Below are 17,330 nucleotides of genomic sequence, written 5' to 3' on the forward strand. Positions count from 1 at the left end.
ATTTTGAATGCTTTGCAAGTGCAATTAAAAGCTGCAAACGGATGAAAAAGATAAGTATACTCTAATTTCAAGTCTATTGGCTTCCATCTGCGGTGTGGTAACCTCAAGTTTCCCCGTGATGACACTGTGAGAATTACGGCATGAAGAAGAATGGCTTGAGGTTTGGACACCGAGCAAACACTACTTAGCAACAGTTGCATGAGATGATCAGCACTCTGTTGCAACAGACAGATTGCACTCATGTATGGTGGCTGCTCCTCACAGAGCGGCACAAGTGTACTGTAAATCCAAAACTGAAAACTCCATTAGGGCAAGTCACTCATGCATCCATGTGCTCCAGTGCCAGACAGCTCTGCAAATCCGCTTTTCTTTTTTTTCTTTTTTTTTTTTTATCCCTATCTTAACTGAAGAAAACAATATGGGTTGTGTCTGAGCACACATACACACACACACACACACGGTTTGGCTTTGTCAGAGTGAGACCAAATGCTCCGCTCTATTCAGGTTGAACTAGTGACATGTGCACCTGTCACGCGTGGGCTGCTAAAAGAGTTTCCTTCTGTACGTCCTACAATCTGAGAATTTTGTTGGCCGTAGGTGGTTAGCGCTCCTCTTCAAGACTAAATCATGATGCTGCTTTGATATGTCTAACAGTCATTTGAATAGATAGAAACAACAGATGTAAAAGGCCAATGTATTATTCGGTTTTAAATCAAAATAAAAAAATCATTAAAGATCATTTCAAGATTTTGATAGTTGACTTCAAAACGTGCTTCATCCGAGTGACTATAAAGTCAAGGGACTTAGAATGTGTGTCTTGGCCAGTAAAAGCTGACTGAGGCAAAGCAGGTGCGAGACACTTGTCTGAGGAATGTGAAGGGCCAGACCTCAGACCTCCCAGCAGGCCTGAGTTTCTTCCATGCTGCATTTGTGTGTGTGTTACATATGGAAGATGCATGGGTGGCGCTCCCCACCTGCTCTCAGACTAATTTCAGTATTGCTCAGGACCCAAACATTGCTGTACAGGAGTTTCATCCCTGATGGAGGTTGGTGAAATGACAAGACTCTATCCAACATGAGTTTTGAAGAAATGCTTCACTATTATATTAATGCTACACTGGCTCGTAATGTCTCTCGGCGGTCTGTATCTATAATTTTGGATGTACCAGCCCATGAAAATGTTGGTGCTTAAAACTACAGCATAGTAAAATAATGAGGTAATATATTTTTCAAAGCATCTTGTTGCAAAACACGTAAGCGCGTTAGCTGAAGCCAGCCAATAACAAACATCTAAGGACGGGACCAGCGAGTGTGTCACACACTCGGAATTCAGTCGGAGGGATAAAGGATCATCTGGATGGTGTGGCTCATTTTCACTCAGAAACTCTCTGTGTATTATCTGATCTGAAATATTATATTAGCTTGCATTTTCAATTTTATCAAATAATTTTGGCAAAATTAGTAAATGATTAACTACCTCCAAAACCACCTTTTCTAGTCAGCATTATTGCCATTCAAACATTTTTACATTACATTATGTGCCATAACAGAGATCAAAATTTCTGAGGACATCTCTACTTATTCTCTTCTTCAACCTCTGAAAATATCACAAGGATATTGGAAGGAGAGCATTGAGGAAATGAGCTGCTTACGAGAAATTCCTTTCATGCTAGATTTAATTTCTTTGATACGTCCCAAAGATATGAACACAATGCATCTAGAGAGGCTTTGCGTAAACTGAATTGTTCATTGGTCAGTATAAATTACATTTCAATTCATAAGGTAAGCTAGACTTGAGCTAGCTGCCAGCCTGCCGATAGAGCATATCAACATCAGCATAATATTTCCGATTTTGTGGAGGTGTTACTGTTTTTTCATCATGAGAGATTAAATCTAATAAAATTCAAACTATTTTTTGCTGATCTCTTTTCTATTTTCATTGGTTGAAGTGGACAAGAGTAGTGAATTTTGATGGCGATCACTGTTTTCAGACACGAGGTGACAAAAGAATGTGACAAACCAAGACAGGAAACACATCACAATGCTACCAGTCAATTTTGGGTTATAGCAATTTGTCCTGAAAGTCATCCCCAAAAAGTTTTTCAGGGGTGTTGTATTTTCGCTCGGCCCATTTCCTCCACAAATAGCGGTGTTCACTGTATTTGCACATCGGCAAGCTTTGCTGGCACTGTGTGTTTGATCCCAGAGTGAGTTATCCACAGATTTCAAGAAGTTAAACAATCAAGCTGTGGACAGCCAGATAAAAAAAACAACAAAAAAAACATTGCAGGGCCAGATCCCAAATTGTTAATCTTAACTCACTGGAATGGAAATGTGCATTGAGACCACACAGTGTGTCATTTGCATTTAATCTCTAGCTGTCTGAGAATTTTAACAGTATGTTAATTCAGCAGATTTCCAGGCTGATGTGAATGCCTTGCAATTAGACAATGCAGCAATGTGGAACCAGTTAAGGGGTAGATGACTCCTCCATATTTTACCTGTATCTGTCTGCAAATTTAGCTATCGAATCAATGAATGTGTTGAGGTAAGCATTTCCCCCATAGTGTCTCACGGGCCTGTGACAGGTGCTGAGAAAACTGCACAGTTTCTTACCATAGATGAGAATTAAAAGTGGGATGAATTCATGCTTATTAGGGCAACAAACCGCCTTAAATTAGTGCGGCTCAGCAGATATGTCGCCATGGTCTTTAATGTAGATGAATGTTACCTGTGTGTGATTATTCATTACATTTGCCTGGTCTAATCATCATCCCTAGGGTCAGGACAAAATATCGATATCACAATGTATTGATATTATAGGTAGAGTACTGATACAAGAAAATATAAATATTAAAAGTTGTCTTTTCCAGTTACAGTATTTGAATATGAGGTATAGTTCATATTCCGCAGTGGTGCCCTGACTTGTTATTGTAACTATGCAAAATGTTGCTGCAAACTGAATATTCACTTTCAAGAGCTCTGGTGCCACTGAATGAAGGTGAGCCTTTTGTCCAGTCCATTTATCTATCTACCTCTCTTCTCAATTCTTCTCTCTTCCACTATTTGCTCTTTCCTTTCTTTCCTCCTTCATTTTTCCAGGTGCCAGGATGACTGATGGTGACCAGTAGAAGCAAGTGTCCGGCATAACACTCCAACAAATACGGTCTACTCGGGCTAGGCCTTGGACCAGACAGAAATCAATATTTCACCATTTAAAATCTATCAAAAAAGGATTTCTGAGCACGTATTCCTTTCCACCCAGCAGCCACCCCCCTCACCCCCACTCCTGCCGTGCCACAAACACTGAATCAGACACTTTGTAGTTACAACTAGTAATCAATAAGCCAGCACCTTCACAGATCTTAACCACGGTCGCCTCGGACTGGTGATGGATGGCGAGGAAGGCCACGATTCATTTTGTCAGGCCATTACGCCGGCAAATTCTGTCCACTTCATCCTGCGAGCGATCATTTTTCACACTTCATAAGAGGCAGAAATGGGTTGCGATGGTGAGGCAGGAGGAGGGAGGAAGGGAGGGGGGGGGGACTAAGAGAGGGTGGCCAGAGAAAGAGAAAGGAGGGATGAATCATGGGAAAACATGGTAAGGAAAATAGAGAAGCAGAGGGAAGTCATTGCTGGCAGTCTACACAGAATGGAAGGAGACAGCAGAATCTAGCCCTTTTAGCTTTTTTGCATACTCACCACAATCCTAATAGTTTGGCTAACACTTCACATTTAACACAACATGAATTCCCTACATTCTTTTGAAATCAAAGTATAAAGACAACCTGTGCGTGTGTGTCAATGCATGGATGTGTGCAAGTGAGTCAGTCAGGGGTGGAAATTGATTTTTTTTCTCCTCTCACTGAGCGCATCCTATCCCTATAAAACACACAAGAGCAAAGTAACCATGAACTAGTCAAACGTATTGTGTTCAACACAACAAACTGGGAAATTAGGTGAGCTGCAGCGTTTCCGCTCAGTGAAATATGGTTCATTTAGAATGCTTTGTGTCTAATAGGGCAGCTCCAAGAAATTGTCTTAAGCATCAATGCTCTCTTTCTTCTTGGCTACTCGCACCTTTCTTCCCTCTTCTTGCCTTGGCCCGACTCCCGACTGCACCGCAGTGCTCTTGTTGAATCCGTCTTGCCTTGGAAAACAAGTCACAGCTGCTGTGTGTGTGTCCCTTGGTCGTGGCCTCGGCCCATATGTTGGCCCTCACCTGCTGATAGGCGAGGATTACGAGCTACACGCTCTTATTAAAACCGGATTTGTTTACCTTCCCGCTTGCATGCCGCGACAAAAACAGTCTGACCTCTCCGTTAGTGGACACGGTGAGCAAGCCACTTCTGACTCAGACCGGTATCACCTCAAATGACCACATTTTCTTAACATCGGTGACCTGATTGCAGTAAAAATCTGAATAAAAAAAAAACGCCATCCATAAAAAGCCTTTTTTTCTGTACCTGTTTATAATACAATCCCTCAATTTGCTGGTATCCTTTATGATCAGAGTGAATGATATGAATGAATAAAGGTTCAAAATATACCGACAACATGTAAATGCATTTAAATCTAGAGGAAAGACAATACTTTTCCCCCACGTCTCAAATAAGTTGATTCAATGTATTTTTAAAATGACGTTTTCTTGCTTTGTATGGACTTTTATTATTTTTCTTTATTTTGCTTTTGAATCTCTTCAAGCCTCTTTTTGTACCTGCTTTTAAATGTTATATTTTCAATTTGAGTATGTGAAGCGCGAGTTCGGTTGTGTAAGAAATGTGCTGTAAATCACCGATAATTATTATTATTTTTTTTTTACCTGGACACCTGGCTACTGCCTAGTTACTGGAAAATGTCTAATCATTGTGAAAGTCCCTCGATAACACCCCTCCTCGATTTGAAATTATTGTATAAGATTTTCTTGTAATGCTATACTTCATTATGAAACTTTGGCTAAATATTTCTTGCTCCTTTTAACTTTCATCTCCAGCTAGATCATTTTAATCTTGCATTTTCAGTGCTTAAGAAATAAAGTGGCACACAGTATGTGCATAATTCCCCGTTGTTTAAAAGTACTGGAAATGCCGGACATAATTTTGCTGATCAATTTGCCGACTTTTCCTCCTAACCATCACCTCCCTCCCTGCACCCTTGAGTCAAGTAATAGACCCTGATGTCTTCTCTCCTCTTCAGTCGAGTTTCCAGTGTAATATGTTATGTCACGTCTCACTGCCCCCAGTGTTTTGTCTCCCCACACATGAGGACAACTGCCTTTTTTTTCTTCTGACCACATATCTGTCTTACATTTTCATTCATTAGAGTAAGGTGGCTTTTCTCATTTTGGTTCCTCTTCATCTTATTATCTACTTTTTCTTTGGGTAAATATTCCCATGCAATTGCCACTTTCACGTCACCTTCTAATGTGTTCCCATTATTTATTCGTCTGGTAGAGGAGGAGTAGAATATTTACGCTGGACAATGGAGGATAATTCCCTTCAAAGTGATTGATGAATTCCTCCAAATGTGCTAATAACGTTATTAAAATGATACCGCCTTCACTTTTCTTCCGTATGTTCCAATATCTATCTGGCAAGTTCTACATATTGCTGAGAAATAAACTCTTTTAACATAAAATATTTGCCCAATGTAGAGGGCAACTAAAAATCCTCATTAGGTTTGCACGCTGCAGGCTGCAGGCTTTTGGCCCTGTAGCAGCTTGAGAGCATACGCCACTACATAACTACAAGCCTTGCTGGATCTATCACAACTGCATCCGCTGGCCACTCGGCGCCTTTCACCAGTAGGGGGCGGAGAGCCACTGTTATATTGTCTTCACGAGAAAACTAGAGATGAGTGAAAGGCCTCAAGTTAGTGCTGGCAGGTATTTATTTTCATTTACTAAGGGTTAGATATTGTCACTGAAAGACTCTCTGTTTTTTTTTCCAAAATTTTAAACTCATTACAAATATATTTATTATTAATAAATGAGTGGTTAATTAAAAATTCCCCATCTATGTTATGAAATAGAATTTTCAATGTAGCCTATGCTACTATTTCTTGATTTCTCCATCAAAAAGAGAGAGAGAAAAAAAATACACCTAATAAAATAATGAATAAATAAATATGACAAACTATGGCTTCTTCAAAATTCCATAAGGGTGTGAACATTAATTGTTCTCCTAATGAGTCAGTGGTACTAATTACACCACGGTGGTACATATGTGTTCACAGTGTGTAAGGACTGTTTTAATAAATGAGAAATCAGGGCAGGTTAAGTAGCTCAGAGGCGGGGACAAAAGCCAATTTCCTATCAGCTTGTTGCCTTTTGTGCCAAAGCACATTGGAGGATTGAACCTGTCAATCAAGAGTGTAAAAGGCATGTTGCCACTGCTGCAGGACAATAAAGCCCCAACTAAGATTTTGGCGTGGCTTTTAAAGGCACTGAAAAAGTCCCATGTAATATTTTGGCGAGGTTTTTAAAGGCACTAAAAAAAAACATAAACGCTTAGCAATACATGTGCATGATGTCATCATAAAAAGTAATTCACTTCTGTTGTACTTGCTGCACTTTTGACTATCGCCTTGTCACTTTCACGAATATAAAACTGAAGGTGTGGAAGATGCATTTTGGATTTTTATATCTTAGGTATGTATATCTCTAAGGCCACAGGAGGAAAGGGGTGAAAAAAGAAAAAAAGCACGGGGGAATTGGGTGCACAGATTGCAAAAACCTCCCCTCGACCGGCCAAGCGTCACAAGCATCAAAGTGAAGACATTGTTTGGGAGGAACAATGGCTGCAGTCACAGTCCAGGAGTTTGTGTGTCGTTGCATGTTTGCGCTCCCAGAATCCCCCCGCGAAAGTGAAATCACTGGATTATCAAAGCAGCAGATGCACATCACAGAGAACAAAGTCATTGGCAGCTCTCAGAGGGGACTCTTCAGAGGCTCCTCTCCCGGAGATGCACAGATAACTTCAGACAAAGACAAAAACATTGAAAACTCACCATTTGCTTCTCTGACAAATATCAATTTACTCACATTTTAAGGTGCATGATGGAATAAGTTGTACATTTTACTTAGTGTGTACGTTTGTTTGGAATATTTTGTGCAACCCCCTTAAACTAGGTTTTTAAATAAATGGATTCCATTGGAATTTTCCATTCAAGAAAAAAGAGCAACTTTATTCCTCAAAATTAAAAGAGCTCCTGCCAAGGGTTTAAAATGATAAAGAAACTCTGCAAGCATATGGGAATGTCATCAGACTGACATTCATACAACCTTCGGGATGCATTAGCTGAGGAGGTCCAGGCGGTGATCCTCAACCACAGACAACAAGAGAAATGATGTTGAAAAAAACCCTGAAAAAAACAAAAACGAATGGAAAAATATATTCTCTCGGACCCAACAATAGTCCACCTATGCACATCATCTGACTAAATAGATAATCGATGAGAAACAGCATAGTGGCAGGGATAATAGGTTAATGATCACATTCCTGAGCAATTTATGAGCAGAGGGCAGCAGAATTGATTGTCTGGTAACTTAATTGGATGCTTAGTGCGCTTTATTAAGCTAACTTAAATAGAAAAAAATAAATAAAGATGGAGGGTATAGATCCAAATGAGAGGAAGAACAAATACGGTAAATACAATGTCAAAATACTTGCTAAGGCATCTTTTCAGTCGTCGCGCTCACCAGTGACCTTTACATTTTGAGTGTGTGAGCCACAAGTTACCATCTTTAGCCTAAAACCTTCAACTGTGAGAACAGAGCATTTTTTGTGTTGAATCCTTTCCCCAATTAAGATTCCAATCTTTGATTTTTGTGAGTGTATTTCCGCACTCGCAGCAAGTCATGATTGAAGTGGTGCTGGGGTGGGTGCCAACAGGCAAGATAAATGATGTGCATAATAGTTTTCCATCTCCTGCTGATGGGGTGTTTTCCCCCTAAATGTACAGTTTGTATTCCCCTGCACAGTAAAGCCACCGTTGAATATGCTGGGGGGAGTGTTTGGTGATGACCTGTTCATCATTTCATCCTGTAATGAGTCTTAATTTATTGTTATTTCACGTGAGGAAAATGTTATACTTTGACCACAAACAAGTAATCACTTTTCAGGATGTAAAACATAACTCAAAATCAAACAAGACATGTCAGATTAATTAATTACCCAAGGCATATTTAAGAAAATATGTAGTTTTACAGTATTTAATATACCCAATATAATAATCACAAAATACAGACTCAATCAAGTTAGTGTGATTTGTTGTGGCTTTGATTTGTTTTTTGAGCTTGACACAACCTTTTCCTCATCCACCGCTTTGCTGCTAAACTCAAGGTCGGGGACCGTTAAAATAATAAAGAATCTCCACCTCCCCACACACAAGCACCCAAAATGGCAACCTTGTTAGGCTTCCAACAGTTGCACGCACGCACAATGCAAACCAGTCTCTCCATTGCTGTCAGGGAAAAAAGTGGCGACCTGCTGGGTGAAAAAGGGCACAGTGAGAAATGCTCAATCACTTTCAATTAATCCCCCCGCCCCCTTTCTTTTTCATAAAACTTAAACTGCCTCCTGGCTGTGATAGCACACACAGATATGGATTTATTACCCCCCCGCCCCTTCCGCCCCATAACAATATTTATATCCCGTCGGTATCGGTGCAATTGGCTTTGAACACAAGAGGAGACAGGAAGTGACTCTTAAAACAGTAGGTGGCAAAAATGATATGGCAGCCATTTTCAGACTTTGGTTCCACAGTGATCTCCAACAAGGAATCTGCCTTGTTGTGATTTAAAGACAGTGCTTATCGCATGCTAATAGTGCAGCTAATGATAATAAAAGAGTGTGTGTAGCGGTTTGTGAGAGATCTGGAGCGACCCTGCTTGAAATGATTAGAAGGTTGGAACCATTATGAGCTCCTCTCTTCCTTTTGTATCCGCTGTAATGAATATTGAGGGGGGAATTTGGAGCACTTTGAGGAACTAACAGCCTTTTTAATCCTTTAATCCTGAGGAAAACCAATTTCACCCAAACACACACACACACACACACACACACACACACACACACACACACGCACGCTGTTTGAAAGGGGTGTCAGTGAATGCACCGTGTGTGTGTTTAACCTGCTCTCGTTAATTTCCCGGCCCATAGACCTGGTGATTCTGGAGATTAGGTTCATTAACATCACATATTGTGTGTGTTTGTGCGTGTGTGTGTGTGTGTGTTGGGATCAATGTGCAGATAGGGTGAGGCATTGAGTGTTGAGGTTATCGCATTTAGACCCTCTCACACACACACACACACACACACACACACACACACACACACACACACACACACACACACACACACACACGCACGCACACACACGCACACACACACACACACGCACACACGCACACACACGCACGTACACACGCACGCACGCACACACAACCTGAAGCGGCTGCTGTCGGCAGTGCTTGACCCCGATGAAACAACCTGCTGTGACAAGTGCTACCGTGACCTCTCGGAACTTTTATCTCATAAATAAAAGCTTTGCTTTACACCACTTAATGGGCAGTACCTTTTAAGTTTGTCAAGCCATTTCAAAATTACCAGTGACAGGTATCGCTAATATTTTGACTCATTATGTTGAATACATTGATGAACGCATTATAATTGCAAAATGGAAACATCTGTAAAATGTATCATGTAGTAAAAAAATATTTTTAAGGCTGTAGGACATTAACCATAAGTAAGACATTCCTTAATGCAATACTTAAAAATGAGTGAACTAACAGCTGCTTCACTTGAAGTTGTTTTGAATAATCATTCATTTTCATTCATCATTCATAATCATTGAAATCATTCATTCATAGAGCTTGTATTCATTTGTCTAATAATCTATAATGTTTAAATTCCCCAAATATGGCACTTTTCTACTGAATACCATTCATATCAAATATAAAGTAAAATTAGAATAGAAAATATTAATTTGGTTTTTTTCTTTAGCTTGTGGGCGTAATATATTTAATTGAAAAGGTGTTTTTGAAAACTTTTTTTTTTTTTTACACCTGTTATGTGACTGCTATTGCGATCCCACAAATTCAATTTATGTACGATTGTAAATCATTTTCACACGTTCCAGCTATGCTCACATGTACTGCACGTCACAATAAGTGCAAAGAACACAGCTTTAGGATTTCACACATGTACAGTTCTCCTCTGCAACTCTGGTTGTGTTGGTCCTACACAATTTTTGAAGCATTCTATGTAATACCGTCACAGTGTTGAGAACTTGAATGTAAGACTAACATGAACAAATAATATCACATTTTGTCAGTGTGTTAAATGGAAGAGAAGTGCTTGAAGTGGCGTAGGTAGAAATGAAGGAAACAGGCGGCGGTGCTGGGGGGGGGGGGGGCTTGAGACGAGGGCTTGCGAATCATGCAGTAGGCTGATAAGGCAGCTGGGGAAGCGTGAGTGTGAATTATTTCTATGCTGCACTTTCCCTCATATTCCCTTTTCTGTATTTATACGTATTGGCTAGCATGGGAGCGCCGGTCCAGGCAGCATAAAGGAGGAGTGTCTGGGGAGTTTTATCACAGAGTCGGGCCGTCCCGGGGACTGGGGAATTGTGCTTTGAGCCCCCCCACAACGCTGAATAGGTGTCAATGTCAATAGGGCAGGACATGAGAGGACCAGAGAAGGAAATGGTCCCTGCCGAGCATGGCACGGGGGCCTCTCTCAATCCCTCTGTATAGGTGAGTAGCAGCATAATTAATAAGCTGGAAAAGAAAGAAGGGAATGTGGAAGCACAGATAAGGTCTAATGGAGGAGGTGATACGACTGAGAGGGAGAAAGCTAAAGATGATGGAAGGTGGATGAGTGGAAACACTGACGTTGTCATAATATAGCCAAAGAAGGACCAGGTTAAGGTTATAGGAACCTTTTCACTTCAGCTAATTTCCTAAAGGTTGTGTCCGAGTGTGTTTAATTGTGAAACAAAATGTTTTCAAAATGTTTTTCTTTTCTATTTTGTAAGAATGTAAAACTAATGCCTCTTTTTATATTATTTTGGAGTTTGGATTGTTAGTAGGCCACAATGAGATCCAGAAGAAGTAATGGTATCGATTAACGGCGTCAAGATGGATGAATACCCGGCAATAAGATGATCAATCATATCTTCGGGAGTCCCGGGCCACATGTTTTTAGCCTTCGCATTAATTCAATCTCCATTATATGAGGTAAGAGGAGCTCTGTAATGGATTTGTGCACTCTAACAGAAAATGGCTTTTTGCAAAAAAGGCACAATTAGCACAAAGAGTTTTGGCAAACCAAACTGGTATCGTCAACTTAATGGGGAATAAACCCTGCAGTTTAGTTTGAAAATGCAGGATTAATCATGGATATGAAATGTTTTCATCCTTAATTTATTATTATTTGAGAGAGCATTGATCAAAGCAAGCTTTTCACATTGATTTTAATATATATTCAATTTTGTTAATTTCCTTTGTTGTTAATCTGCTTTCTGCATTTAGCTATCTGCTGGCATGAAATGAACAATAATTATGATTATTATGATTATGTTTTTATGTAGTAAAATGCGACAAAAGACCCATGTAAGATCTGTGCAAATCTCTGACGCACTCTTCAAAACAATCAACACAACTGACAATAAAAAAACAAAAACGTTTTACTCTATTCATTACATTTTGTTTTGGTTATGTTAAAGCAGTCAGGGTTTGGGCATTTTATTTTCACCATATTACATTCACTTCAAGGCCCCCTTCTCCCTTTTTTTTTTCTCTCCAGCAAACTTTATGTCTCATCTCATCATGAAGAACTTTATTGTACACTATCACATTCCTGTCACAGGGATTAATGGAGCTTCAATGCCACTCATGTAAACCAAGGTAAAAGACGACTTACACAAGAGACGAGGAGCAGAAAAGAGACTAACATAGAGTTCGACTCTTCTTTTTTTTCCTTCTCATAAAAACATGATGACTTTCCTGTTAGGTAAACAAAGCTTCCTCTCCTGTTAGGTAAACAAAGCTTCCTCGCCTGGTAGCCTAATACTCTGAAAAAGTGCCAAATCAGCCAGCAAGGATTCAGTGTGCGGGGGGGGGGGGGATTAAAACTCAACCTGCAAGGCCGTGCGTGACACCCCTGTATGCAAACACAGTCGACGACGTGAACCCAATCTGATATCACAATGCATAATCTGCTTTTTCTGCGCTATTTTTAACACGTAGACACACACAAATGCATGCACACACACCACAGTAATCTCTTCCGGCAACTATCGGGGTGTGACCTCCATGGCTAGATACCTGCTGAGTGACAGGCAGCTCATCTCTGCACAGGAGCAACATACACATATTTGTACAAGCACAAGTGACATCTATTTTTTTTTTTTTTTGTGATAGTGTGTTTGGTCAGTGCGCATCCAAAGCACAAAGTATTCATTTTAGCTGTAAAACATGACCTTGGCTGTCAGATTAAAGCCTCACTGGCGCTTATCAGTCCTGAACTGATGTGTGACACCTGCTTACCATGATACAAATATTGTGTCCATGCTCTAGTCTCTAATGACTTGTGCCTCTTAAAAGCCTATACTTTACCAAATTTTGTAAAACTAGTACAAACTTGTGCCTCTTGCTGACTTGAGTTGCTTCGACTTAGGGTTGCTGGCATGTATGATGTCACGCAAGACCTCCCTGGAAACCAGTTCAGCAAACATCAGAGGATTAACTCTGGGCATGTTTTTTTGTTTTTATTTGGCTTTTTCTAACACTTATTACAAAAGGTGTCTTGTTGACATAATACACAAGAGTGCCTCAGCAAGCGTCAAAGGATTAACTGTGCTTATTTTTACTTTTTGTCTGACGTTTTTGGCAACACAAATTTCTAATGTAGGAAAACCATCAACATGGGTAGATGAGTGGAAAATAACGTGAAAAGGGAGAGAAAAAAAAAAAAGCAAAATCCTCATAAAGTAAACGGACTTACATTCAAAGCTAATTTTGTTTTTTAATGTAGCACAACATCCCCATTTTTCCTAATTTTTCATCTTTATACTTTCGGGTCGGATCAACCTTACGTTTTACTGATTGGTCAGTTTTGCATGAAGTTCTATAATGAACATTAACAAAGCTACATTAGCTTGCTTTCATAATCAGTCTGGACAACGCCTACGATCTGTCAGCCATATTATAACATGGACAACTAGTTTGTGTATTGTTTAGAGTGTTAAAACAACTCTTGAGAAGGAAGACATGATAATAGCTTTTACCACTGTCCGCTGGCATTGTTTTCGGTTCATTCATGTCCACACGGAAGCCCACATGTGGACTTTGAGAATCACATAAACAGTACGGTCATTTACATTCTTCTCTCAACCATGATGATACATGCAAGGAACTTTGTGAATAGTGTCTGTCTCGGTTGAGTGATGTCGCGGCCAACAAGCTAACATCTTGGTAAAAAAAAAAAAAAAAAAAAATATATATATATATATATATGCCAAGGTGTGTGTGTGTGTGTGTGTGTGTGTGTGTGTGTGTGTGTGTGTGTGTGTGTGTGTGTGTGTGTGTGTGTGTGTATATATATATATATATATATATATATATATATATATATATATATATATATATATATATATATATATATATATATATATAATATATATATAGAGAGAGAGAGAGAGAGAGAGAGATAGAGAGATAGATATGTATAATAGATTTTTTTCCCCGAATACGAGGAGCAACTATCCACTCATGCACTCTTCTACTAAAGTATATTAAATAGTGGTCATCTTGTTTTTAGGCTAAAATTACTGTTACCTTGGAAAAAGAATACCATGGCTTTGTCAAAGCGTGACCACAAAAAAAAAGTTTTTTGCAGTCAAGTCAGTTTTTCAATTTAGATGTAGAATTTTCTTTTCTATGGTCACACATTGGCAACATCATTAACTGTGCACACAAATGATAAACACACAAATATGGAGGTTTGGTTGATTTGGTCACAAAATACATTTTCTGCTGTGGTTTCAGTCCTTTGGCCCTATCGATAGAATCTAAAACACAATACTGTCTTCCATCTGTAGTGCGAGAGCCTTGTTGAGCCTAATTAACGGTGCACTGAAGCCAAACACTTTTCTCAAACAGTTTGTGGTTGTGTGCATGTTTCACCAAGTGGCAAAGGACACAATCTCTCTGTTCACAGCATGTGTTCTACAGTTCAGGGTCAGGTTGACCTTATATGCCAAATTGCACAAGTTTCAAACGCTTCATCAACTCTTCGCTTCCTATCTGCACCTGGCACACATCGGACCTGTGGATTCAGGGCAAATACCCATTGGTTGATATTTACGCAGCATTTGCAAAGCCACTTTTTTTCAGGCCATTATAGGTGCTGTGCAGATGTGTATCATTGTGGGCATTGATCCATGTCCTCCCGTGCAAAGGTTGGCCCTTTTTAAAGGTTAATTGGAGCACACAAAATGAACGGAAGACTCTCTGTCAAGCTTAAGTACTTAGTTTGTCAATTTAATGGTTGCTTTTTTTTGTCACTGCTGTTGATGCAGAAAATTATGGGTGGTGAGCTTTGTCGTAATATGTGCGCTTGAGACTTGAAGGCTAACAGAAGAATCGTCAAGATTGTTCTCATACACTTCTATTTACAGGTTTGTGCTTGAAATCATTTTGTCAGTCGCTGGCCTTGGAGCCCAAATAGGGAGCAGAGAGAGGCCCCTTCAGCTGAAGATGACCCACTTTAACAAGCAATACATCAACTTGCTGTCGTCTTGACTTGTATGAAAAGCCCTCCCCGATTTTTAGGTCTCTGTCTAATCCTAGGAGAGAGAGGGAGGGAGTGAGAGAGCAAGAGAGAGCCAAACGGGTTTGTGTTATGGCGTATCGATATCTTACCACAATATCGCCACTAATCCGGCTTAGTTGACTTAATGATGCCACTTGTAGGCCACAGAGAAGTCTATAAAAGCCTTCCATTAAAATGCAAATGCAACCTGGTGGAGAAAAGCTAAGCGACAGAAATGCAGGAGAATTTGACCCCTCTTTTCACCAAACAGCGGTGCTCCCTCAACTAATAACTGATTCTGTGATTAGGAGCAGTGCTGGAAGCTGTCCATGACGCCTGTCCTCTGCGGAACAAAACGAGAAGGTGAAAACTGGGCATAATTCCATTCCGCCTGAGCCTTTTGCACTTCTCTCCCTGTTGTTGTCAGGAAATGAACAAATGGTTATCAATGTTAGAAGGGGAAATATCCCATCTCTGAGCCAGGTTTTCTCCGCTGATACAATTTTTTTTTTTTTTGCGTACAGGGCAGGAAATGAAATTTCTCTGCGCCATATCTCCTCTCATCCTACACCCGCCTCCCTCGTCTACCTTTTTATCAGGCTATCCCTTAGTGTGAGTGTATGGAGCCGCCTCTCTAAACTGTGAACTTCTCTGCAGCAATAAGACGCCATACAGATGATACACACACCAATAGTGCGGTTTCAATTTACAGTATTATTTGTTACAACAAGGGGACATTTTTTTTACCCGAAAAAGGGATTATACCGTGTCAAGTCACTGTCACACGCCACTGTCTTTGATACACATGAAACGAGGCCATCAGAACATTGTACAGCTCTGCCTCCAGAAAACCCTTTGACCTTTTCAAACACGGACATGTATTTCGGTTGAAGTGGAAGGGTCCTCGTCAGAAAGTAATCACTGCTCAGGTGCTGGAAGTTTTAAATTGTCAAGTATATTTTGACGTTCATATTCTATATTTATTTCATCGAGGTTGATGTTGGTTAAAGGAATAATCTATGTTTTCGACAATAAAATACCCTGAAAATAATTATAAAAAAATGACACAGGGTTTAACAGGGCTGCCCAAGTCCGGTCCTGGAGAGCCCCTATCCGGCCAGTTATGGATGCATCGCTACGGCAACACACCATGAGGATGCTTTGCTTTTTATAAGAATAGATAGCAAAGAACATCCAGATATATATTCATCAACCACCTATCTTCAGTGGGTTGGCAGGTGAGCTGGACCCTATCCCAGCTGACTTGCTCAAGGTCAAATTTGTGATTTGAATCCTCCGCATCTGTCCTGCTTCACAGGCCAGTCAGCTCAATTTCTCTGAGGTAATTTCTTACAGTGATGAACAATCCAATGTACATTAAACTCATTGGAAAAAAAAACATAATATGTACAGTTAATGCTTTTATTGATGAAACATTTCCTGTGCGTTGCTGTAACCAAGATGTTTTGAATGCCTCAAATAAAGGGGCAAGCATACCATCTGCTGTGTTAAATGTTAATTATAACATAGTAGCTTTAGCTTGTACTGTACACAAATTGTGCATTCAACGGGTATGATGTTTGATTTGCCTCATGTCATGTGGACACATTTTTTGTAGCAGTGAAGAATAATTAAAAGGGTGCGATTAATACAAACAATATTGTGTTTCTGAACAATTTCTAGTGTGTTTCAACATACAGAACTATAATACTGGATGGATAAGAGAGGTCTGTAAAGTGTGGAATATTTTACATTCATATTTTGGCAAATGAACTGTTCCAAATAAATGTACCATCTGTGCTAATTTGGCCACCAATTGCCTAGAGGGAATTTTGAGAAATGAGCAACTAACACTCACACAAAAAAAAAAAAGGGGGGGCTACATCAGAAACTTCATAGAATGCATATGCCGAGTACTACAAAATCTGTTGAAGTTGTAAATCAAACTACACACACCCAATACAAACCCAATGCTGAAAATAGGATCAAAACTTTTACCTCTCAAGTTCTGGAATCAAGTCCCGATCAAATTAAAATTGTCTACACGCTAAAAGAAGAAGTCCTTCCAAGAACGTGTTGACGTCTTGTTGGAGCAGGAGTGTTATCTTAGCTGAGAGAAATGGAGGGTGTAAAGTGGGAAGGGCATGATGAGAGGGAGAGATGTGGGGAGCATCTGCCTGCGGTCATGGTTCACTCACTTTGCCGATGGCTTCTGAGCTCTTTGAGAATGCACCGTGTGCACAGGAAGGGAAAAGGACAACAGGGGGCCCCACACTTGATATAGCAAGCATTCTCCTTATTTTTCCTTTCTAGTCACGTCATATAAGCCAGGGAATTTGTACTTTTAGTTTTTAAGTCACCAGCAATCCCTCGACTCCTTCATGATCTCTGTTGGGGAAGTCAATAATAAGAAGGAAGCGACGCCACAATCAGGAATGATGCGTGTCATCTTCCAGCGCTCGCAAGCCGAGGGAAAGGCGTTCTTTCTGCGCTCATTCTTATTGCTCGCTT

The sequence above is a fragment of the Syngnathus leptorhynchus genome, chromosome 1 (assembly GCF_054491065.1).
Source record: "Syngnathus leptorhynchus isolate UIUO chromosome 1, UIUO_Slep, whole genome shotgun sequence".
Taxonomy (NCBI): Eukaryota; Metazoa; Chordata; class Actinopteri; order Syngnathiformes; family Syngnathidae; genus Syngnathus; species Syngnathus leptorhynchus.